This window comes from Lytechinus pictus, chromosome 15 (assembly GCF_037042905.1).
Source record: "Lytechinus pictus isolate F3 Inbred chromosome 15, Lp3.0, whole genome shotgun sequence".
Lineage (NCBI taxonomy): Eukaryota > Metazoa > Echinodermata > Echinoidea > Temnopleuroida > Toxopneustidae > Lytechinus > Lytechinus pictus.
Window position 1 is genome coordinate 5,383,624 of NC_087259.1, and position 25,593 is coordinate 5,409,216.

The window sequence follows — 25,593 nt, forward strand, 5'->3', positions numbered from 1 at the left end:
TATTTCTCCTCAGAATATCATATCTTGTGGTTATATTAGTCTGTATATGACCCTACAGCTTGTTTTGCGACACCTTTGCATAACATTTCGAGATAATTCCGATTCTCACTTCCGCCCAAGTCCCCTATCACCATATCTCAACCTAAATGATTGCATTGTGGGTAATTCATAAACCTCGTTAGATTTAGTTCCCGACATGGACTTTTCCTAAATGTCAATATAACACTAACAAGCAAGATCGGGTATCGTTGCCTCCCCTGACGATTTCTTGCGTAACGCAATTGTTGCCTGTCCCCGAAGCAAAGTTTAATGAACGCTGATCCCTTGGGGCTATCGGCTCTAATTCATTACCTCAAGCCAGCTATTATTATTCATCAGCTTGCCTTCAAATCCCTAATTTACAAGACAGAGAATTAGGGCTTGAGATGATGCTTGCATCATTTGGATGTCCCTAGTTATCAATTTTTTTTAAAGCTCATTGTTTGTTTCTTGGTATTCTTTACACCGAATTCTGTCTTGTTCGGTGATATACAAACATAATAAAGACAAAGCAAATCTTAGAAGGTGTAAGTTTCCATTTTTGCCCATCCTACAGTGTGCTAGGAGAGCTTGGCAAACATTATGCTAATTACTGAAATCGGGTTTGATCAGCAGTTTCTCAACTAAGTCATGGTTTTGTTTAATTGCTTTGATTTCATGATTTTTACTCTTCTCAAAGAACAAAAACAACCTTTTGCCAGAAAACTTGTGATTTCTTTGAAATTTTGTGTATTTCCTAATTTTTTTTTTTGTTTTCTATATTTAAGTTATTATGATATTTCTTCTGTGTATGTAATATCTAGATACAGCTATATTTTAAACCAAACAAGATTCAAAATTATATTCATACCAAACAAAATTGCTTGAACACATCTCTTGTCTCATGTACATTATCTCCAATTTAAACTTCTCCCCCCAGCTTTGCATAGCTTCCTATGACACAGCCATATTTCAAACCAAACATGATTCAAAACTATAATCGTAACAAAAGATAATTGCTTGAACACATCTCCTATCTCATGTACATATAGCTTCCTCCAACACAGCAATAATTCAAACCAAACGTGATTCCAAACTATAAACATTGCAACAACAAAAAATCGCTTGAACACATCTTGTGTCTCGTGTGCAATATCTCTGATTTCAAATTCTCTCTCAGTTTTCCATCGCATCTCACGTCACAGCCAAAAATGGGTTCTCCATTCTCAGTAGAATGTTGAGTTTATCTGAAGGAAGATTACGTTTTTATCTCGGTATTGCTCATTACATTCTATACAGATAGTTTACATGCCTTTTATTCTCCAACGAGCTGTAGAGCTCTATTCAAACATTGGTGAAATTTTCCTCTCAGAGGTATTTTTGGTATTTTCTGGTTGTGATTCTTTAAAGATAAATTCCAGTTTTGGTAACGATCTCAAAATGACTTTTTACAGAATCTAATATAATGACCACCCAAGTGTCTGTTTGTATGAATTAAAAATATGTGCCAAAGGATTCTGGAAGAAATTGTGTAATTGCTGAGAAATAAGCAAAATAAGCGCGGATTCTGTCACTTCCGTCGGGTCTTTATTCCAGCAATAATAATACACTGTCCCACGTGCGCTTATCTGTGTTGGTGATCTTCAGTGTGAACATTTTTCAGCGTAGATTTCAAGATTTCACAAAGTTCAGTTTATGTAACTGTACCAGATCTAGATGCTCGATGATATACTGACAATTAAGCCTGGTTTTACAGACTTTCTCATGAAATCAGTGTTTACTGCAAATACTGGCATTTCTCTTTAACTCGAGACGTCAGCGTTTGTCTGTGATATCACATGAATGAGGTATAAGAGAGGGAGAGAGAGGGAGGGTGAGGGAGTGGAAATGATTATTTGTATTTTTAACAATGTGGTTTTCAAATAATAGTATTTGGCTATACCATACTCTGTGCATATATATTAGCTTATTGGTGGTTTTTGTAAAGTTTTTTTTTCCTACAGTGCTTCCCCCCTATGTTTCAAGGAGGAGAGAGAATATTTTAAATACATCTTCAATTGTAAAATATCCTCTTCATAAATATGTTTCAGTATGTTTTGCATGTTTATTTTGCTTGCTTTTTCTATGGACATTATTATAACACTACCCCCCCCCCCCATCTCTCTCTCTTTCTTTTGATAGGCGATTTCACACCCAATCACAAAAAATAACCTGCATATCACAAGAACTTATTTAGGCCCAAAAATTCCATTTAACAGCTGATTATGTTCCGCATTCAACAGATAAATTCTGCAACAAGACTGGTGTTCTTTGTAAACGATGCACATTCGTCACACTTTATATAAATAGCATGATCTAGGAGAAATCCATGCAAGAAATTTTTTTTGAAAAGTACCTATCAAAGTTTGAAGGTCTTCTTTCAGTGATATCACAGGTACTTTTTTTTCAATTTCAATTTAACTTTATTTCCGCAATTAAAAAATGTGTATACAGAATCTATGATATTCAAATATTTTACACATGGAGGGCTCAAAGGAAGCCTGGTATTTTGTGTGATCTCTCTCTCTCTCCCCCTCTCTATCTCTCTCCTTATTTATCAATCTGTCTGCCTGTCTATCTCTCTCTCTCCTTATCTACCTTTCCAGAGATATATCTTTCCATATTTCTGTATTTATGTGTTTATCCAGCTATATTTCAATCTATTTATCTATCTCTATCTATATCTATATATCTATCTATATATCTATCTTTCTGTCTGTCTGTTTATCTATCTATCTTTCTATCCATCCATCTATCTGTCAGTCTGTCTGTCTGTCTATCTATCTATCCGTCTGTCTGTCTATTGATCTATCTATCTTTCCTCTATCTCAATTTCTCTTTCTATATCTGTCCGTCAATTCATTATCATTCTTTCAACCATCTTTAAAATATCACCAAATTTCAATTTCGCATTATTTTTTTGTTTATTGAATTCTAATGTAATTTTGTTTGGGGTTTTCCTAATGTTCTCGCCATGAGGCATATTGAGCTGAAAGTTTAATGCGATGTTCTAAACAAAATACATGTACGCCTGCATTAATCACACTGTATTAGCAAGAAGTTTGGAGAACCGTCCAACACATTCTCTTTAAAGCGTCTTTGATGCCGCAAGGATAAAATATGTTAGCCATGTTGATCATTGGATCCGTCTTGCAGATTAGAAGATTCATACCTAAATACAGATTTTCTAGGCCAGATACATTAGGAGGTATGCTTTTGTATCGATAATTACTTTTCGCTACCTCTGGCAGGATATTATGAGCAGACACATTGCTAACTTTTACAGGGGAAAGCAAAATAAATGTTTCAATATTTATGGAAATATTATTTGAAATTACTCGACTGGCCGCAACTGTGACACATAAAATCACAAATAGATATATTCCCTGAAACTAATCTTAAGTTTTTGTAATGTTAAAAGTGTGTGGAAATTTGTAAAATGCTGATTTAAAATTGTCAAATTCTGAGGGTTTTTCACAATTTGAAACTGTTGTCATACAATATTTCACAAATTTTCAGGACACAATAGGGATCTGAGATATATTTCTTCATGTGTTTATAATGATAATATCCACATTTTGTGATCAAATAAAATTGGAAATATTTGGAATTATCTATTTTCAACACAAATCACTTTTCAGTTCTCCGTGAAACTGGCGGCATCACAGGCCGCCACCAAAGGCTTCGTGCACCTGTGTATTCTTTTGTAATAAATCAGAAGCCTACGTGAATTAATTTGCATTTCGATTTTTCGTTGTCACTCCATCTCTTAAAAACTCCCTGCTATTGGTCTCACCCCCGAAGAGAGTTCCTCATAAAAAGCTTGGCCGCTCCTTGGGTCTCGTGCATAAAAGGAAAAGCCAATATTTTGTCATATTACATTCCCTGTACTATATCTTGACATGCTAAGAGTAGATGTCTCAATTTGATAGAACTGTAAAGTGTAATACATTTGTGTGATTGCTTTCCTTTCATCAATTTCTCCTTGATTTCCTTTTGTCATAACCTCGGCCTCTCTCTCCCCACCTCTCTCATCCTCTCTCTCCCACCCTCTCCATTCGGAGCGTGGAAGGGGACCGCTATAATTATATCCAAGTGTGTTTCTGTGGTGAAGCGTGTAGAGATTGCGACAATATTGACAGTACTGTAGCCGCTACACACTGGAGTTGAATGCGATCCCATACAGGATGAAATTGCTTTCCTTCTCTTTCCTCCTCTCCCTCTCTTCTCCTCACTCCCTCTCTCTCCCTCTATCCTTGTACCTGTGGGCATGGATGATTAGGTTTTAGGGCCAACGATGTGTATGTGTGAGCAAAAGCATATTCGTCGACCGAGCTGCTTTTTGCTCTGCTATCTGCCTTAGCTAACCCTCGTGTCTTTTTTTCTGTTTTGTCCGGCTTTAATTTTCCTTTCGTTTTTTTCCCTTTCGTTTTTTTCCCTCGTAACTCCTGCATCGGCCTTGAAACCGTCGAGGAAATACACACCGTCTCTGGCATGCAGTGTCCCCGCATCGACTCCCTATCTTCCTTATCGTACCTCGCTCATCTTCTTTTTTTTTTAACCGAGAAATAAATTTGTGTGTGATTTAAATACGGCATCGGATCCTGCCCGCAATCGTGGACATAACTTAAAGAAGCAGCACCTCGCAAAGTAGTGAAGCTTTTCCGTGTCTGCGTCTCTCTCCTAACCTACGGTTGAGAAGAAGTAAGGGATAACCATAGGAGAGGAAGGGAAAAAAACGAGGAAGGGGGGAAAAAGACACCAAGCAACCGTGCATTCTGTAAATTGCGTGTGAATTCTAGGCAGCGATCTTCCACTGTTATTCCTGGGTGGGTGTGTGTGTGAGTGTATGCGCACTGTCCCTGACTGTGTAACTCCCGTGTATATTTGGCTCCGCGTTGAAGGAGTATAGCAAGGGGGTGAGGAAGGAGACTGCAGTGCCTGCCTGGACCACTAAAACGGTGCCGTTTTTTCCTCCTCGACTTGCATCATTCCAACTAGGCCTATTCCTGTCCCGTTCCATCTCAACTATCATGTACTGTATCCAGACAGGCATTATGGTAAGTTGAAAACAAAATTTGTATATTTTTTCAGCAACGATTATCCTCAATTATAGTGTAATTGTGGTGTAGCAGCCAGAGCAACCCATGTGTGTTGTTTTATGTATATTTTATTCAAGTGGTTTGAGATCCCATCCAACTGCATGGAGAGGAGAGAGAGCCAAAGAGAGAGAGAGAGAGGGGGGGAAGAAAGTGTGATATGCACCCACTCATTCAAATACAGGAGAGAGAGAGGGAGAGATAGGTGTAAAGAACAGGTGTACAACTCATAATAGGAGATAAAGAGGGATAAAAGTGGAGAGGGGGGCGGAATAGGGGTGGGAAAAGGGCCAGTATACATCATAAACAAGGGCAAAGGATGATTTGCCCCCAAAAGAAAAACAAATCTGTGTGAGTTTGAAAAATACATGTAGCTCCTATGTTTGACTACTTTATTCACTGCAAATTAGTCGGGAAAAGCGGCAGGGGAATTGCCCCCTGTCCCCCCCCCCCCCAAAAAAAAAAATGTATATATGTGTGTATATGTATATATATATATATATATATTATATATAAAGTAATCAAAAATAATTTAGTAAATGCCGTAGAAATAAAATCGTAGATTTTAAAAGGAACATAGCTCTCAAAAATGAAAGGTAAAGTCACACTCTTCGTCAGTGCCCATGATGTCAAAAAAAAGAGATAATATATATTTATACATGATATAGATAATGTCAAGATTTGAAACTTTTCTGGGGGTGTATACATGTACATGCATAACAATGAAATTTTAATAGAGATGTTAAACATAGAAAACTATGTATCAGATTAATCACATGCAGTTACGTAGTAGTGGTGTAATGAGCCCCCCAAAAAAAAAAAAAAAAAAAAAAAAAAATGGGGCAAAATTTACACTGTTTTTGGAAATTTACAGAGCTGCAAAGAGTAGTACTGATTTCCAGTTTTTAGTACTGATAAATGAGAGGTACCATGCTCAATACTAATTTCCAAAGTTTCAGTTTTATGTGTGGTCCTATTGTATTTATTTGGAAATACTGATTTTCTCATCAAAATAATGATTTGTAGGTTTTAAAATACTAAAACATTCTTGTTCAGGCTGGCAGCTCTGATTTTAGCGCATCATTTAAAAAAAAACTTTATTTTACATCCAATTTTAATGAGATTTTCAGTGCTGTGCATAGAAAGTAGAAATATGCTTTGCATTGGATTGAACCTACATGTATTCCCCTTGAACAAAGGAATGGGGATTGTATGTTGCTAGGATTGTACGACATTAATTATTTCTGTCCTTGGACCTTGGTGTTTATTTTCTGATGTATAGACAACTGATCCTTCATTTCACGGTATGATGCTTCCCGTTCTTGATTTTTTTAACGATGAAATTTATTATTTCATAGCTACTGAGGTCATCAATCATTGTTTTTGTTCCTAAAGGGGGGACATGAGATTGGACAGATTTGATGTGAGCAGTGATGACACATGGAATATGATATAGGAAAGATAGATAGAGAAAGATTCAGTGTAAGGGTGTTTAAAATATCGATTTTCAAATTTAAACGGCAACATGAATCATTGAAAACGTCATTACAGAACGCAGATATAATGAGAAACAAAGGATGTGTTTAATGTCCTCCATTCCCGGTCATAAAAGTAAACATCTTTCAAATTACGATTCGGAGGAAAATTTAAATGTCGGAAAAGATTTTATGACCTTCAGCATCGCGAATGCGACATTGAAACGCGATTGAGTTATGAAACGTCTTTGAATTTGCTTTGGCAGTTGAAGCCTACACAAACAGGTGCCAGAATTGACCGTTAGTGTGATGGGTCAAACTGCGTACTAAAGCTGCGCTCACGAAAGCGGGAAATTTAAAGATTTAAAGACGATAGACTTATTTTCGCCACTGAACAGTGCACCGCTGATTGTGTTTTTGTTTTGTAATTGAGTTTTCAATCATGATTCATGTTGCAGTTTAAATTGGCAAACCGACATTGAACATACCCTAAGATTGTCAGAGGGATAGAAAGAGGGGAGAGGGGGGGGAGGACGTGGTATAGGAGACAAGAGAAGGTGAAAATTAGAGGGGAAAAGAAATAAAGATGGTTGAAATAGGTCATGATGGCAAAGCAGAAAAACACCTGACTGTGGCTATATGCAGAACCAGAGCAGCAAATTCATTAAAATATTCTCAAGAGAGTAAAACAAACTAGACTTAAGGCCCGTTTACACCGCATCCGGCACGGCGACCGTGCACGGCACCACGGCAATCCGGCACGGCAAAAAAAATCGATCCCCACTAAATCCTATGAAACTGTTTCCACTTCAACGGTGCCGTGCCGTATTGTACAACACGGCGTAATTTGCCGGATTTGCAGATCGATCAGCAAGCCATTTTCAGAGCACGGCACACGGTTTTTTCACTTCTGGCCAATCATAGTCCAGATAAATTACGTCATTGCCCACATATTTTCTGATCAAGCGACAAATCGCCTGCGGTGATAGTCTATGGGAGTTTACGTGTTAAATGCAAAATCGCACATACACGTAGGTCTACGTGTATTACCTGCTGAAGAGAGGTGACTGAAGGAGGACTTGATCTTGCAATTCTTGGTCTGGTAAGCAACTAATTAAGAACAAGTGTCATTTCGCATGCATACTGTAGAACCGAGCCCCAGAAAGTAGAGCACAAGAAAATAAGGCCAAATAATATAAGGCCGGAAATAATAATCTGGGATAGGGCCTAACGTTATGATCTAACGAAGATCTAACCTAACGTAAGTTAGCTTAGACTCGGTCTAACAAGATATATCTAATTTAGATAGGCTAGATGTTTATCCTAGCCTAAGTTACATCTAGATCTAACGTTAGACCTAATGTTATTGTTAGACTCGATAATCAATTAGACTGGCCTAACGTAATTACTAAATAAAGAAAGTTAGACTTAAATAAAGTTGCCCCGGGGACGTCGACACGACGTCTTTACTTTAGAGTTAGACACTTAAAGATAAATGAAAGTAGTCGCAGGAAACACTGATTTCACGAGAAAGTGTGTAAAACCGAGCTTAATTGTCACTATATTATCGAGGATCTAGATCTGGTACAGTTACATGAACTGAACTTTGTGAAATCTTGAAATCTACGCTGAAAAATGTTAATACTGAAGATCACCAACACAGATAAGCGCACGTGGGACAGTGAACTATTAAAAATTATTGCTTTGAGTTTGAGTGTCGGCCCGACGCTTGACCCAAATCCTGTGCTTATTTGCTAATTTCTCAGCAATTACACAATTTCTTCCGGAATCCTTTGGCACATATTTTTTATTTATACAAACAGACACTTTGGTGGTCATTTCATTGGATTCTGTAGACTGTACGAACTCATTTTGAAATCGTTACCACAACTGGCATTTATCTTCAACTTAGAGTCTAACTAACAGTAACATTAGATTAGGCCTAACGTTACTTATAGTTAGATCTAACGTTAGGTAGACCTATAAGTAACGTTAACAAAAGTTAGACCTGTTGTTGGTCTAACGTTAGGCCTCAGTAGTCTAGAGTCTACACATAGGTCTAACGTTAGTAACACTAGTAGGCCTACATGTAAGTTAGACCTCTGAACGAATATGATGAATTCCGGGATGAATTATTAAGATATAGACTAGCCTAGCCTAGCACTTTAGTTTTAGTAGTAGGGTCTATAATAGATGAGAGCTAGGCACTGAGTCGTTTTGTCAGCAGGAAGAGAGGCAGATAGGAGGGTGGCAAGGAATTAATAAGAGGGGATCTGGAGTGGTGAAACTTGGGTAGCCTGAACTGAAAGAAGTTAGACCGATTGCTCAGTTTGACCACATTTTTGTGGGACCCTCTGGTCGATCTGTTCTAGATCGAAACAAATGGTGGAAAGTAGATCTAGACCCTAGTAGGAATGTTGGAGTCCTAGGCTAAGGAGTAAGGCTAACTTAGCTATTTCCCACAAACTCTCTGGAAAAGACTAGGCCTACGAATAAATAATGTAAAAACCTAGACTCTAAATCCTCCCCATATGACGTCATAGGCTTAGCTAATTAACGTTAGACCTTGTTTTCATTGAAATATAGAGTCTAGGCCTAGTCACGAAATTTAGGCTACTATAATTTTGGAGAGAACTTGCATTAAAAAAAGTTATTGTTTCTAGTTTGTCAAAAATTGTCAGTTTGTTATTATGTAAAGGATTTTAAAATGAGCGCACTTTCCTTTATCCAGGGGCAGCTCAATCGTGGGGCGATGGGAAGGGGTTTGGGTTGGTACTGGTTTGCCCGAAATAGAAATCCCCAGACCAAAAGTGACCCTTTTTCAATATGAAATATGTCCTTTGCGTGCTGGCATAACTTTTAAATCTGCACATTTCTGTTCCAAAATTTGATTGCTTTATTTGTGTAATTTCATTCTTTTTTCATTGGTTTATTTTTTATTTAGTTTTTTTTTTTTTTTTGGGGGGGGGGCTGAAGTGATTGGGTACGTATACTATACAGAGAAGACATAATTTGCTGACATTTTATTCAACAAACATTTCATCCCTAAAAAAACATTATATGGCTTAGCTTATATAGGCTCTCATGGAGGCAAAAAATTGTGCCTCTATCTTTTTTTTTCTTAACATGACCCTATGTTTACATGTACTTTTCAAATGATGATAAATTATTATTTCAAGCTCTTGAAGGAATTTCTAGACGATCACTTTTCTCTACAACTAAGCAAAATCATTTCAATTAGGAGAATTTATATTTGTGCATTATAAAAATTGGACCCTGATCAGCAAGCCTGCCAGTTACAATGTAAATGTAAGAAATTGCTGATTGGGCACTGGCCTTTCACTAATCGCTTTTGCAATTCTTTAAACCTTTATTATTATTATTTGCTAACAAAATTTATATGGAATGTGTTGCATGACAGATAACCAACATGGAGGAAGCCCTTATCCTAGAAGTGTAGGAAAATCCAATCCTGTATGACAAGAGATTGGAGATGTTCAAGGATACAGAAGTAAAAAAATGATGTATGACATGACATTGGGCGTCAGCTTGTAATCTCAGGTTGGTATCATTTTACGTCATATTGATTTTTTTTCAAACTTTACGATTTTTTCACTATCAATTTGAAGAAAAATATTGAACAATGTAAAAGAGTTATATTTGTATGTGGATGTTTGAAAGCAAATCAAGTTCACAATCTAACAACTGTAGCTAACTTCTGGTTGTTGTAATTCAATGAATACCAATGGTAAGTTTTGGTCATTATGGCCATTTTAAAAATTGTTTGCACATGTGTAAAATAGTCTAGTGTTTAAAAAAACAAAACAAATTAAATGAGACACAAGAGCAAGGGTATGTAAATGCAGAAAGAGACCTTGCTTTGTGATGTGGACCAACAACTATATACCAACCCCACCTCACAAATACGTAATATAAATATCACGTCACTTTTACAAGCAAAAGAAATTGAGGCAAAATTCTTTACTATCAAAAGCATGTTGTCCAATTTCACATTGAAATATTTTTTTTTTTTGGGGGGGGGGAGTGGGTAGGGCTTGAAATGAGTCATAAACAGAAATGAAAATTTTCAGAGGTTATAGGAATTAGATTTCGTGTTGTTTTTTCATTATTTTAAGGTGACGTAGCGAGTTGAGGGACAACTTCCTAAAAAACGACAGAAATGGAGAGGAAGAGTGGTGACGGAGCTCCCTCAAATGCAGCACGTAAATACAAGTACAGTGAGGCAATGGAATTCCTACTTCCCCACATACATAATCGAGAGTAAGATATTCAATATTTTGTTTTCTTATCCCAGGGAAGAGAGAATATGTGTATATCAATTTGAATTCATGCAAAGAAATGTATTTTATAAATATGAATTTTGATATTGTGCTTCACTTAACCCAGGTTTAGTTTCTGGGTTCTGACAGGAAACGGTCGGGCAACAGCTATGGTATTAATTTGCACTTTGTGCACTCTGCAGGGTGGATATGAGCGCTCTCATACAAACTATACAAATCATTTTGAATTATACATTGATGATTGGCTCATTCTCTCATGTTTACATTAACCCGTTTCCTGTAATTATACATCCACATTTTCATTCAATATGATTTATCATATTTGTACTTGACTACCTGTGTAAAATAGTACAGGTTAATGGGTGTTGCATTTCCTTGAAGTGAGAGCCATTTGCCTTCAGAAAATATAATAAAATAAAACTAAAGATGTTTCGAATATTAATGAAGTAAAGAACAGACAAACTGTATCGACTTAGTACATGAGAGTCGATTTTTTTAGTATTCATTATTATGAGTAAAACATATGAAATAAATTTGAACATATGATTTTTCTGTCAGCAGAACAAGTTCAATCTTGGATCCTGTGTTTGATGTGGACACACCAGGAGAAGCCTGTACCAAGCAGGAAGAAACTGAGCAGGAGAATGGTGGGTGACATCTGTCCACAACGTGGGTCAGTCTTCCTCGTCATCATCCTCAGGCACGTCCGCAACATCAGTCCAGTCTTCAAGTCCCAACTTCACTTCAAATCGAGGACACAATGTTGCAGTATTTTCAAAGCACTGATAGTCATGGTGACAACATAACTGTAGATAAATTTTTCTCCAGCTTGTTCCCCATTGTCCCACACTGTAAAAGTTACCTCAATGCCAGCTCCATTGCTATGAGGTTAAATTTCGGTCGTCTGAACATTGAACATACTACTATAGGAATTAAATTTTTTGTGTCATCTAACTCCAAGTCGATTCTTATTGATGTTATAAACATCTCACAATTTAAGAATCCAAATATGTTTCGTTGATTAAAAAAAAAGTTAACGGAAAATGCTCTAACTTGCTATGCTCCACCGCTAAAAAGAGAGCTGATATCTTATTCCCTCTGACCATGGAGCTAATAGCTCTATGCTCTGACATCACTCAATACTCTTTCGATTGTAACATAAAAGATGCAATGTCAGACATGCAGCATCACCAACAAATTAAAAGCGGTGTATATATGATTACATCTGAATTACTTATGATAAATCCATATGAAATAAATCATTTGCAGGAAATCTACAACTTTAATGACTGATATCGTATTATAAACAACGACACTATTAAATGTGTTATTCTAATTTCCACTTGAATTTTTCACTTTGACATCTCCATAGGCAGCGGAAGCGGGGACAGGCCCCCCCCCCCCCCTAAATTTTTAGTTGATAACCTTTTTTTTATTTTTTGGCTTCCACCGCCAATGTACATCTCCCATTGTTACAGTTGCAAGTCAGTCTCAATTTGCAGAAATTACGATTGTGAAGGATTATGATCTTCCTCTTTTGTAGATCTGGAAAATATCGTCTGAGCATGTTCAACATTTATTAAAAATATATTTATTTCTTAAATTATACTTGAATTTAAATTCAGGATTTGTTCACAGATAAGAGAAGTTGAGCATTTTGCACATCACAGAAATTTGGTTCATGCAAATACATGTATTAACATGATCACTAGTAATGCACTATCAAATATCAATACATGAAACCAGTTACTGTGAAAATAAAAATGATGGGTACTGGACGGAACGTTTCTGGACTAATGTTTTATTTTGGAAATAGAGATCTAGGATTGTTTGAAATATGACAAAATGTTAGAAACAAAATTTCATCTCTAAACAGAATGGCAATGACACTCCTGTTGCCTGTTTCATAGAGAGGTACAACTATCATAACTTTGTCTTTAATATGGCGCAACATCCAATTATAATTGTGGTTTCCATGGTAGTTGCCATAATGTTAAAGTACTTTTGAAATGGGCCCCTGGACATGAAGAATACTGACAAAAGAAAGTTGATTGTGAAATAAAAAGAATACATTCATCTTCAAGAAATTTTTTGACGCCCCATGCATTTTTTGTTGTTTATATATCTCGTATTATTTTTTTCTGTAATAAATTAATGAGCATCACTTTTTTTTCAACAACAAATATAATGTAGATTGCTGAAGAACCTAAAATATATTTGGAGCTGAACTAAACTCAAAATAAAGATGTCGACAAAATGAAGTCCAGTGTTGCTCTTATTTATTGGGCCAGACCTCACTTGGCATTGCTTTTAAAAAACAAGTCCACCCCAACAAAAAAGTTGATTTGAATAAAAGAGAAATATCCAACAAGCATAACACTGAAAATATCATCAAATTCAGATGTAAAATAAGAAAGTTATGACATTTTAAAGTTTCGCTTAATTTTCACAAAACAGTTATATACACATCCTGATCGGTATGCAAATGAGGAGACTGATAACGTCATTCGCTCACTATTTATTTTGTATTTTATTTATATGAAATATGAAATGTAATTTTCTTCTCATTGTCAAGAGAAACAACAATTAATTCCTCCCTGAACATGTAGAATTAGCATTGGTTTAGTCAAGTTGGTCATTATTGTCAAATAAATGAAATATTGTATTTTTCAAACAATAAAAAAAAAAGAAATAGTAAGGGACATCAACTGTCTCATTTACATATCACTGAGGTGTGCATATCACTCTTTTGTGAAAATAAGCGAAACTTTAAAATGTCATAACTTTCTTATATCCGATTCTGCATGAATCATGCTAGTTTGACTTTTTTCTATTTATTCAAATTAACAGTTTTCTTGGGTGGATTTGACCTTTAAACAAATAATATACCGTATTCAAATATGTTCAGAAATAATTTCGTATAACCAATTTAACTAATAGAAACAGAGAGAATAGAAGAATCAAGAAAAGTGGAAGAACTAAGGGTGAAAGGTGAACCAATGAGCACGAGGTCATGAATGAAGAAGAATGTTCTGAATATAAATGAGAAGACAATAGAAACATGTGGAGTTGTAATGGCATTAGAATCTGATATATAAACTAAGGAGTAAGGAATGAGATAAACTAAGGAATGAGATGAACAGGTGACAATGGCATAGAAATGGGAAGTGAAGTATGGAAAGCAAAGTGTAAAATAAAAAGATTAATCATGACAAAATTCAATTACATTTAAATAGAACGATCAATTCCCGTATAGATTTGAGTGAATAACAAAGAATATTTGTGTCTGTCCAATGAGCAGTCCGTCAGATTGATGCTTCTTGGTGGAATTCAAGACAAGATTAATTTATACATAGGACATAGATACACGAAAATCCTTAAAAATTACTTCTTGCCACGCCTGAAGCAGGCTTCTTTGCCTTGGGTTTTCATGGGTACATTGGACGGTTTTTGCCTGCTGGACGGGATCCGTGCACGGCTTTATTGCCGTGCCGTGGGGCAGTGGAAACTGGAAAACAGCACGGCGTGCCGTATGCCGTGCCGGAATGCCGTGCACGGTCGCCGTGCCGGATGCGGTGTAAACGGGCCTTTAACCCCCCCCCCCCACCACCACCACCACCACCACACCCCATCCCTTTACAACTAGTCAGGAATCACAATACATAGATTGTGTGATGAAATACAGAGATGATGGAAAGTCTTCCGTCTTCATGAATAGAAATATACAGCGGGGTAAGAGTTGTTGGCTAATGGAAAGCACAAATGCATTAGCTATCTTTTTAAGGACATTAACAAAATGCAAAAATATTGGGAAGAGAAAGAGGAAAGGGGAAGAAGAAGGGAAAGGGGGGAAGAAGAAGAGATAGATAATGAGAGGTAAGAAGAAGCTCACTCTTAAAAAAAAAGGGTAAAAGTGCCCCATGAGGGTAATTATGTGTCCAACCAACAACCTGGTAGTAAAAATTTTACCCAATATTTTTTTTCTATATAAGATGTGAAAGAGATGGAACATATGAGTGTGTTCTGTGATGGGAGGGGGGGCAACTTCCATACTTTTCAGTGAAAGCGTTTAAAAGAATGAAAATGATAATATTTAATGTAGGATTGAGAAATAATACAGAGAGAGGGGGGAGTGAGAGATCCCGGCAGGAGTAAAGGAGGATGGAGAGGAATAGAGAAAAAAAACCTTCTCATCCGGGGATTGTATTACCCAAAGAGGAGAATTATGCATGCCATAATTTATCATGTTGGCACGTTATAATAATAATAATATGAACATTTGTAATGCGCCGGTATCCATCATAAAAAGATGCTCATGGCGCAATAAAGAAAAGAAAAGAAAAGAAAAGGAAAAAGAAAAAGAAAGGAAGGAAGAGGTATCCTCTTCAAGCTAAGGGCTAGTGGCAGGGATGGCATCCTCTTTCTATCTCTCCCTCCCGTTTCTCCCTATCTTCTCTATTTTTCTCCTTCTCTCCCTCCTTTTTCAACCCCTCTCTCCCTCCCACCTCTATCCCTCCTTTCTCCCCCTCTCTCCATCTGGTTTGCCCTCTACTTCCTCTCTCTCTGGCTCTCCTTCCCTTCCTCTTTCCCTACCACCCTCCCTTCATCCCTCCCTTTACCCCTCCATCTCTCCACCCTCCCTCTCCCCCTTTCTCCTCTTCTTTATCTCCCTCCCCCTGTCTCTCTCTCTCTATTTCTCACCATCTCTATCCATAGCACAGCATTTGCTCATTCCCATCTATATAGATGCAGCCCTGTTTCACCCAATGCATACCACCACTATGCATGGTCATTAGCAAAGATGATGGGCACGAGATCAAGGAGTGGGGGGGGGGGTCTCTTAGTGATAATGGATCGGTTGTTTATACGCTCTTTCCCGCTTTTGCCCATACGTTCCGTCCATCTTCATCGAAGACACCATACTTGCTCATAACAGGTACTCTATACTGCAATGATCAAACTGGCATAGGAAATCGACGATGCCCTCTCGACGACGGCGTATTCATATTTACAGGCACGTGGACTTCCGCATGTCCCTTGTAGAAATAGAAACAGAATGAGATGGAACGGGAACACCTTTTCAAATAAAGCTCATATTTCAAAATGACTGGGCAACTTGAAACAGTTGTGTTTGCTCAACACTTCTCTGCTTTGCATCTTAAGATTTTTGGGACCCTTGAAAGATGAATACAGAATGGTTTCATTGATCTCCATGCTTATTATTTACAAGTTGCCATCTTTCTCTTCCCTATTATCACATTTTTTTTTCTTGAAATTTTTAAACATGTTCTTTGTTTTATTTGTCAAATTGGCAGAATTGTTTACATCTCTTATTCTTCAAATTGACACCCCCCCCCCACCCCAATTCATCTAGTTTTTTTTGTATATTGGCAGCATTTTCTCTGCTTTTGATGGGATTTATTCCTCATACTGGCCATGAAAACAAACAAAGAACCCAAAGAACAAAAATAGTACCCTTCTATTATCACTAGATATTATATTCAATATTGCACTGTCTAAATCATTACAGCCAGAATTCATTGAAACACTGGCGTAAATCCCGGGGGGGATGGGGGGGATATATCCCCCCCACTTTTCGAGGAGGGGGGGATGGCCTGTACAAACATCCCCCCCACTTTTTACGAAAGAAATGAAACAAAAAATCACAAGAGATAATTGTTTTATTGGTGAAAATTCTTCCTGAAATACCGCTTAACAAATAAAACAATATTATTGAATCATAAAATGCAAATAAAGAGCCAGTTCACCATTTCCAAACGAAATACTTATGTCCTTATTATAACATTGAAGAGAAACTCCCGTTTCTTCCAATTCATCAATGTTGGGGTCTTTGGGAAGGGATTAAGATGGATTGTCAATTCTTTTTTAATGTAATCTCTAATAAAACCATTAAACCATCATGGGGTAAAAAGATAATAATATTGGAGGGGTATTTGCCATATGGACATACAGTGGCGTAACTACGGGGGGGGGGGGGGCATGCCCCCCCCCAACCGGCTGACCAAAAAAAAACGGGGGAAAGAGGGAGAAAGGAAGAGGAGCGTATAGTGGGAAAGAAGAAAATATTATTCATTATAATGTTAAATTATAATTATGTTATGTTACATTACATAAGAACCATTTTTATCATAACTTCATGAAACATAATTTGCCAAGGGCCTACGTATTCATTGTTCCTGGTGCTTGCATTGTCTGTTAACGAGATATATAATCCTGTTGTACTGAAACATCCCGTTTTCAAGTCAATATAAACCAAATATATCTCCTAGCACTTGAGTTATCATTGTTTTATGTAGTGACATATGCTTCTTTTTCATGACTCAAAAAGTGATTGCCCCATTTTAAGGTCTTCGTATATATGAAACATTTCCTGTCCGTGATTACGTTCGCGTTAGTGGATTGGTGAGATATGTCTGCTCTTCATGAATTCCTAAAATCAGTCCTTAAAATGTCCCTTCTTCTGATCTGAATATCAAAAATTTTCAGCTCGCGCTTCGCGCTCGCATCATTTGGATATTGAAATACGTATGGTCCTAGTTAATTCCTACAAAGAAACCTTAGAATGCCCCACTTCAGGTCTGAATCATCTAAATTTTCAGCTCGCGCTTCGCGCTCGTAATATTTGATTAGTGAGATGCGTATGATAATCATGATTGCAATGACTACAAAAAGTGTTTCATGTGTTCAGATGTATTTTTTATAAACCAGCAAGCGCTTGGCACTCGCATTAGATGACTATGGTGAGATATGCATACTCTTAATTGATTCCTAAAATATATTCCTCAAAATCTCGCTGTTTGGGGTCAAAATATACGAAAACTTCAGCTCGCGCTTCGCGCTCGTATTGTTTAGCGAGACAGGTACCTATCATGATTACACAAATTTGATTATAATGACTCTTTTTAGGTGTGAATAAAAAAAAATTCAGCTCGCGCTTTGCACTCGCATTATTTGATCAGTGAGATGCATATCCGTTTAATGACATTGTCCAGAAAATGTCTCTATTAGGTCAGTATAACTGGCAACTGAGTGCGCTCACTCAGTGATTCAAACTTTTTGCTGACGCCCCCCTCCCCAATGCCGTGACCCACGGTACGCCACTGTGGACATATCAATGACAATTCCTTGCATATCTAAAAACATGATTGCAAAAAAAAAACCAAAATATTTCAGTCATCCCCCCCACCCATCAACACGGATTTACGCCAGTGCATTGAAAATCATATATCCATGTTATCATTACGAGAATATTATCTATCTATCTACCTATAAATCTGTCCATCTATATTACTATCTTGTCAAAACCCAGATAATACACAATCAAATGGTGTCATAAAGCTGTTAGGAAAGATCCTCAAACTTATTAAATTTTATAGATTGTTCTCAAAAGCACAGTTAGTTTGTATTCCTCGTTCAAGAGGATTAAGTAAATTTACAAACAAGTGAAGCAAATATTGTATTACAAAAGAGCACGTTGACTTTGCTATGCCTATTACATATGACTAATAAAAATAAATTAGGCCCTTTCACACCCAACCCAATCAGGAAAAATACCTGATATGTTATTATCAATTCTACTCTTATCAGAAAGTAGTAGGTATTTTTGCCGACCTGTGTGAAAGCACAGTTTTCTAATATTTCCATAATGAATTGGATATTAATTAACATGCACTTTGCAAAATAGCATTGAGAAATTTGTGGGATTTCTACATTTTCATAAGGATATTTGCAGGGTGAAAGAAATTATGAGAACTTTCGATGTCGAGCAAGAAAATTCATATCCTTCGCGATAGAAATTTGGTTCTAGAACTTTATCTTGTTCAGAATGCTCATAATAAATTATTTGGTATTCTGAAGTTTGAACAAGTTCGCTCATCTCTACTCTGTATGTTCCTAGTCTGCAACCACAGACTCGTATATGATATTTTAACTAAAACCATGTTTGGAGTGAAGACTAGACATCAAACTCATCATCTGTGTCCTTGATAGAGCCAGCCACGGTTCGTAGTGAATCTAGTTTTACTACTTCAGACTCTGTGCTATGTTCTATGCAAATTGCGAAATTTAAAGGTCTTTTCCTGCAGACTAGTATGTTTCTTGTCTGACTGGTGTGAATATAGGCATGCAATGCGTGTGCCGAGGAGGTATATACTTAGTTGTTGTCGTAACGTGATACCTGTCACTTTGACAAGAAAATTTAATCATGAATTATTTGATTTAGGGCAAGCAAAGAGGAAGAACAAAGACAGAAGGTACATTTTTTTGTTCAATTTCAATACAATATTCCCCGATATTATCATGTTAATGATTTTGTTTTATTGCTCGTGAAAGAACTTAAAGCTTTGCTAACTCTTAGCATTGTCTTGATCTTTTTGTGAAATCGATTTTGTCAAAGCTTTACATTATCTTTGATAACTAATTAAGTAATCTTTAGATTAACATTAAAGATAAAATCATTTTCACAATTCTTTATAAGTGTATGGCAAACCATAGTTTTAATCAATTTTTAACAATAAGTTTTTTACATATATATTTACTACACTTTACCTGATAAAATTAAATAATAAATGAACAAATTAATATCACATTTTTTAAATTTTGAATGATGTATTGATATGCTATAGTTCATTAACTCTGTATAGACATTTTTATTGTAATATTCCTTGACACAATTTTTGTTTCCAACCCCTAAATCATATCTCCATTCGACCTTGCAGATGTAGAATAGTAAATGTATTTATTTGCTTCTTTTAATTACTTTTCAAAATACCAATCGATATTGATTCATTTGCAAAGTGGTAATTACCTTAACATGCTGCGCCACAATCTTGTCATTAAAAAGGGAAAAAATGTCGTAATCTAAGTCTGATGGGACTGGCATAGTTCCAGTATCTGCTTGTTTGCTTACAATGTTTTCATACAATTGAAATGAATTTCATGTAGGCCTACTAAGTCTTTATTTATTTCATAGCCCAGTCCTTGGAGTAATCCATAAAAATGTTCTTGTCGCCAAAAAAAAATCAATCTTTTGTTCAATTGTTAGATATTGTGTCTTGAGTACATGTATGTACATTTATACTGATGAATGCTGTTCCCTCGTTGTGTCTAGTGACTGGTGAATAGTAGATTATATACCATCGACATTGAAGATACATGAAGATAGCACGTTATATTCAATGGCTGACATGAAGGTTTGATTTCTTGTAGGATACTCTACTCCAGAGTTTATTTTGGTAAGTTTTCATCTAAAATTTTCTCAGGGATCTTTATAGGAACTTGATGAATTTTGAGGTTTTCGAAATGATACATTTTAAGATTACATTGGCCTATTTGTCTTTTTCCAATAAAACAATATAACATAGAATTATATTTCAAGTAGACTTTAATACATCATTGTCATATTTCATGCTTTGGTCTATCTGTGCTACTGTATATATAATCTGATATCTTTATGAGCTATTCATCTCATCAAATCACTAGAGTTATGGTTATATTTATATCATGAATCCATGGAATTCATAACAACGTGGTAATCTTTCTGTCTAATGGGAGAATAAAAATAAAGACTATTAGTTTGATGTACTCTCGATGTTGAGTGGACTCGACAGAAATAGCGACTATCTAGAAAATCTGTTAATGGAAGGTTGCATAAAAGAGAGATTTTCTTCAATCATCTGCAATCACAAACTTGCATTGCAACCCCTCCGTGAAACAAATTTGAAGATTGTGCCCTCATGTATGATGCTACTTAACACCTTAAAGGGAAATAAAAACCTTTGGAACAAGAAAGCTTGTGTGAAAACAGAAAAATCAAAGAAACAGATCAACGAAAGTTTGAGAAAAATTGGACCAATAATAAACACAACACATAAACACAAACACATTGAACAATCTCGTTTGATTTTCTTTTCTGCACAGCATGGTCACTGTTATTAGCACCAACAGGCAAAACGTTGGCTTGTGTGGAAACAGAAAAATCAAAGAAGAAGAACAACGAAAGTTTGAGAAAAATTGGACCAATAATGAGAAAGTCATGAGCATTTGAATATTGCGATCACTAATGCTATGAAGATCCTCACATTGGCAATGCGACAAAGATGTGTGATGTCACTTGTGAACAACTTTCCCATTACTTTAGTATATATTTCACTTAAACTGCCTCTTTTATCACATCTATCGGTAGATCATGTATTCTTTCTATAGGAGGGCATGTACTCCAGATTTTCAAAGAATATATTATGGATAAAGAGTTTGTATCACCATAAGAAAGAGCAAAAAGAGGCATTTTGGGGGCATTTCATAGTTCATCAAAAGGAAAGTTGTTCACATGTGACATCACACATTTTTGTTGCATTGCCAATGGGAAGATCTCCATAGCATTAGTGATCGCAATATTCAAATGCTCATAACTTTCTCATTATTTGTCCGATTTTTCTCAAACTGTCTTTGTTCTTCTTCTTTGATTTTTCTGTTTCCACACAAGCCAACTTTTTGCCTGTTGGTGCTAATATCAGTGATCATGCTGTGCAGAAAATAAAATAAAACGAGATTGCTTAATGTGTAAATTTATGGAGGACATCTATTTGTAACTTCTGAAGATCGCTTAAAGAGAGCTAAAGGACAGTTATTTTTCACCCATGAAAATCGCCTACATCAATACAGCTGTATTTAAAGTAAAAGTATTTAAAAACATTGATGTTTAGTATGAAATTGTCCTTTTAGATATATAGTGATGGATGAGCAGTGAGAGAGAGAGAGTCTAATTGCCGGTGTTCATCAATAAATATCATTATCGAAAGTGATAAGAGAAAAGAAATTAAAATATAAGAAAATATAGATAAATCTGTCTTGTTTCTTTATTAAGACAATTGGATTCTCAGAAATGCTGCTACTTATACTTTCGATCAACTGTGTCAGGCCGTTGCCCTTATCCGGTGATTGGTGATGCCTTTTCATCCGTTTCCATGGTTACTTGATATCTTTTACATGTTCATATGCATGCCAAATCACTAGTCTATGGCATAGAACTGATATTGTAGCTCTATTTGCAATTCCTCTGCAAGTCTTCCCTTTTTACAAGATATATATGTGAAGGCCAATAGTAACTATATTTCATTTCAATCCATATTGTGGGAATATGCACCAATTGATACCATAACTTGATTAATTCTGGAATGAGCTTCAGCCTATCGTCCAATCGAGGCAACTCGACATAACCGGTTGGCACAATCATGCACGCGCACAGACTCCCCAGCAGAATTGAAATTATCAAAGGTCAATATCGGTTGCGTTGGTAATTGGGGCAGCAAACTGGAGATTGAAATGCCTGTATGTAGTACAATAGACATATAAAGAGATTGAAATGCCTGTACCTAGTACAATAGACAAATAAACAGGCAGATATACCCTGGACGATATCAAAATGACGTAGGGGAGTTCAAGCTATTTTTTTTTTCATGCTGATTCTTCTATATTCCAAGCCCACCCACCGCACAGCATACTGGAAAATTACCACTTGGTCCACAGTCTCCACACCCACTTGGTCTACTTTTCCTTCGGTCTCTCCCGCATGGTCTAATCCTAGTTTATCTTCAACCAGTTGGTCTACTACTCACTTGGTTTAGTTGCAGGGTTCCCAGCCCATCAGGGAAATCAGGGAAAATTATTTACTTTTTACCAGTCAGAGATAAATCAGGGAATTTGATTTTAAAAATACCTCAAGTCGGGGGAAAATGCCTCAAGTGAGGGAAAAATCTAAATTTTGATCAGCCCTAAAGTCGAAAGCACAACAACATCCATTGAATGACTGGTTATGGTGGTACTGATTAGTTTTACATTAATGTTTTATACTGAAAATACATGTAATTTACTGCAACAACTTGAGAAACATGAGAAACTGGGAACGGGTTTAAATAATCATCAGGGAATTTTAAACTTCATCAGGGAAAAATCAGGGAATTTTGTTTTCTTGAAAAGCTGGGAACCCTGAGTTGCCGGCATTGAACCCATAATTATACCAATTTGTCTAATTTCTGTTCAGTTTCGCCCATTTTGTCTAAGTATCCACATGGTCTAACACCATATGAACTGTTCATGAACCAAATGTTCATTCAACAAAGTGGCAAATTATTTAAGAGGACAGCGTAGGAAATACACGGGAGCTTTGCCCTCATGACAGCCCAAATTGCCCCTAAAATTCCCACAAATTGCATGCTTTGGAGCGACCATTCCTTCTAGAGTCGCCCCAAGATCTGTCACAAGCATTATTCAAGAATATTTTGCGAATCAATATTCTTACAATGGCAGAATAATGATATTTTAATTGCCGGTTACTCCTAAAAAGTAGCCCTTAAAAATGAAAGAAATAGCCCCCCAATGTTTGACTTGCAATATGGTGTTTAAAATTTGTATTAACTATAATCACTTTTAGAAAGGGAATGAATTATTGTGCAAAATTGCAAATCTATATTATTGGAGTGATCAACATCTTTTAGGCACTGGCCTCTCAAGGGGGGGGGGGGGGCCTGGGCCGGCTTTGCCCCCCCCCCCCCTCTTTGAGAGGCACAATTGAAATTTTTAATGTAAAAATGCTGTTAAAACAGAAGTATGCCCCCCCCCCCCTTAGAAAGTGAGGACCTTGGTTTTTTTTGTGGGCAAAATATCCTTATTTTTTTGTTGAAAACCCTTTTTTTTTGGGGGGGGGGGGCTTGTCAAATTTTTCCTCGGGGAAAAATGTTCCCCCCCTTTTGGAAAATCCTGGATCCGCCCCTGCTTGTAGGGTTTTTCTCTGATCCATTCATCATGATGGATATCTGATTGTTTTAAAAGAAAGCAAGAGTCGGAAGTGAAAAATAAAGGTTCTACATCAACCAACTGGTTGTACATTGCACCCGAAATGAACCGCTTCGTCAGGAAAAAGGGACGGTTCGGCTATAATATGTACTGTATGTACATGCTTTAAAACAGAATGGAATTGAGGGCATTCAGTGTTTTTTCTTCTTCATTATTAGAAATCAAATCCATGTACATTCTCATTTTTTTTAATCCAATATCTTAATCTTAAATTCATTTGGTTTAGGTACTTAATGTTTTAATTAAAGGACAAGTCCACCCCAACAAAAAGTTGATTTGTTGAATAAAAAGAGAAAAAATCCAACAAGAATAACACTGAAAATTTCATCAAAATCATATGTAAAATAAGAAAGTTATGACATCTTAAAGTTTCGCTTAATTTTACAAAACAGTTATATGCACATCCTGGCTGGTATGCAAATGAGGAGACTATGCCGTCATCCACTCACTATTTCTTTTGTATTTTATTATATGACATATGAAATATTCTAAATTTTCTCCTCATTGTCAAGTGATACAACGATTAATTCCTCCCTAAACATGTGGAATTAGCATTGTTTAATACTATATGGTTCAGTCAGGTTGGTCCTTATTGTCAAATCTATACAAAATTGAATATTGTATAATTCAAACAGTAAAAACAAGAGAAATAGTGAGTGATGGACATCATCGACTGAGTCACCTCGTTGTGCATATCACTGTTTTGTGAAAATAAGCGAAGCTTTAAAATGTCATAACTTTCTTATGTTACATCCGATTTTGATGAAATTTTCAGCATAATGCTATTTTGATTTTTCTCTATTTATTCAAGTCAGCATTTTCCTGGGGTGGACTTGACCTTTAAAGTAGGTATCGCATGACTAATGAAGGGTGATCATGAATCCTATCGCCATTAAAGATAATCATCTCATCAATTATTAATCTAAAGTTCTGGAATAATTACTCCAAATGGCTGCTCAGAAAATACTATTCTATGTACATATCTGTAACAATTTGCATTCAAAATAGAAACATAAGTTCTGCTCTTAAAACGATGGTGAAAAAAATCTTTCTTATCAATGAAAACCGCCCACCTCATTAAGATGATGGTAAACCGCCCACCTCATTAAAATGAGGTGGGCGGTATTTTAAAAGGTTTTTTTTTAGATTATAACTTTCATGTTGATGCAGATAATGATATATAAACTCTGAGCAATATACAAAAATTTATACAAAATAAAATATGAATTTTATGTTAGCCACTCAACTTACTTGAGCTTGTTTTTCAAAAGTTGGCAGGAAAATTATTAATTTAATCCTCAAATAATCCTGCAATAAAACAAAAAATATGGAAATCACTATTTTACCAGCAAATTGCCAATGTTATCAATTCAAATTTAAGCTCATGGAAATTGTAAGGAATTTATTCCTGAACATGATTTTTAAATGGAAAAATCTGGGGAAAAAACATTTGTAATCAAAAGGAAAATGCACTATATAAAAAACGTCTATTGGATTGGAAACAGAGAAGAAATAACCTGAATAATGAAACTTGATTGAAAGTCAGGACAAATCAATAATCATATGTTAATGGGAGTATTTTGTGATTTTCCCTGGCTAATTTGTTCTGAGCCAATAAGATGCGAGGATTTTGGTAGCTTAGAACAGTTGTAAGTGAAGACTTGTCAATCAATCCCATTTTCACTGGCTAATTTGTTCTGAGCCAATAAGATGCGAGGAATTTGGTAGCTTAGAACAGTTGTAAGTGTAGACTTGTCAATCAATCCCATTTTCACTGGCTAATTTGTT

The 25,593-nt window shown here is 36.2% G+C and overlaps 1 protein-coding gene and 1 long non-coding RNA gene across 4 annotated transcripts in view; both read left to right on the forward strand.

Moving 5' to 3' along the window:
• The window catches only part of LOC129278198 (uncharacterized), a 104,765-nt gene that overhangs the window by 17,293 nt on the left and 61,879 nt on the right, over positions 1–25,593 (forward strand). The gene's annotated exons all lie outside the window — the stretch shown is intronic.
• LOC135156898 (uncharacterized) lies at positions 7,570–13,232 on the forward strand. 3 transcript variants are annotated; one of them, XR_010295948.1, is made up of 4 exons: positions 7,570–7,733; positions 10,053–10,192; positions 10,768–10,912; positions 11,494–13,232. It is a non-coding gene; the product is annotated as an uncharacterized LOC135156898 (long non-coding RNA). The 3 variants fall into 3 exon arrangements; XR_010295946.1 differs by having other exon boundaries at positions 7,571–7,733; positions 11,491–11,860; XR_010295947.1 differs by lacking the exon at positions 7,570–7,733 and having other exon boundaries at positions 9,832–10,192; positions 11,491–13,232.